At 44.3% G+C, this 1,383-nt stretch overlaps 1 non-coding gene across 1 annotated transcript; it reads left to right on the forward strand.

The window, feature by feature from the left end:
• The first annotated feature begins 1,033 nt into the window (after positions 1-1,033).
• Positions 1,034-1,152, forward strand: LOC138361591 (5S ribosomal RNA). The gene has a single exon (XR_011227052.1). It is a non-coding gene; the product is annotated as a 5S ribosomal RNA (ribosomal RNA).
• Positions 1,153-1,383: the final 231 nt, after the last annotated feature.

Consider the following 1,383-nt stretch of genomic DNA (forward strand, 5'->3'; position numbering starts at 1 on the left):
GCTCTCTTTATTTTGGGCTTTTTGTTCCCAACAACAAGCTGCTGCTGCTGCTTCTTTTTCAAGGCTGTAGGTGGTTTGTTGCTTGTGGCGGCTTTCTTGGGAGTTACCACGGCCTTCTTTGCTGCTGTAGATGGTTTCTTGGTTGTGGTGGCTTTCTTGGGAGTTAGAACGGCCCTCTTCTCTGCTACGGCCAGCTTGAATGATCCACTAGCTCCACTTCCCTTGGTCTGAACAAGAATGCCGTCAGCCACTGCTTTCTTGAGAAATCTTCGGATGTAAATGGCGATCTTGGCAGCCTCGACTTTGTTGTTGGCAACAACGTACTTCTTGATTGCTTGTAGAGACGAGCCCTTACGGTCTTTGAGTGCTGCGACCGCGGCTAGAACCATTTGACTAGTTTTCGGGTGAGCAACCTGGACGCGAGGTTTCCTGGTGGTGGCCACCACAGCAGCAGCAGCAGCCGCAGCCTTCTTGGTAGGCTTTGCTTCTACCATGATGATGATGAACCAACCAAGGTGATGAGAGACGCTCAGACAGTCACGGGGGAATGATGCTGCCGCCGCTTGAGCCGAACCTATTTATGTGCCGGCACGGTACAGAAGCTGCAACCTGGCAACTCGTCCACCAATCACGACGGTTGGTTTTACGGCTCCGAAACCTGGATCCCATATCTTCTCTAAAATAGAAGCATTTGTTCATGTTCTTTGTAAAAGTATCATAAAGCAGGACAGATGAGACAAATATCATAAAAACTGAAGAGCAGATGAGCACACACATGTTTGTATTACAAAAGAAAATCCACAAATTCATTAGAAATTGGCAGGGCAGGCTGAGGAAGTAGGTAGATGTAAAATGTCTGTAAATGGCGAAAGAACATAAACCCAAGACTGAATAAACGATGTTAAATATCCATGCCAAGGAGACAAAAATATGTTAGGATACAATTACCATTAAGACACCACAAGCAGGTCCGTATCCTGCCGCGATGACTTAAAAGAGTTGGTTATTAGCCACAATGTGTAGGCAGTCTCATGCCAACGGCCACACCACGTTGAGAACACCGCTTCTCGTCCGATCAGCGAAGTTAAGCAACGTTGGGTTTGGTTAGTACTTGGATGGGTGACCGCCTGGGAACACCAAATGCTGTTGGCAATAATGTTTTTTGTTTTGTTTTGTTTTGTTTCGTTTGTTTTTGTTTGAATGGCTGGCTCCACGGGAAATTCACGGAGTTGTGTGGAATAAGGCCTGGTAAAATGAATTAATATGTATGTCATGTTTAAAACAAACTCGCTTAATATAGATATTGTGTGAGGCTTTATACAAAAACAAACAACCAAAACAAAACATGTTGTATATATATATATATATATATATATAGCTTAA

This window comes from Procambarus clarkii, unplaced genomic scaffold, assembly GCF_040958095.1.
Source record: "Procambarus clarkii isolate CNS0578487 unplaced genomic scaffold, FALCON_Pclarkii_2.0 HiC_scaffold_501, whole genome shotgun sequence".
Taxonomy (NCBI): domain Eukaryota; kingdom Metazoa; phylum Arthropoda; class Malacostraca; order Decapoda; family Cambaridae; genus Procambarus; species Procambarus clarkii.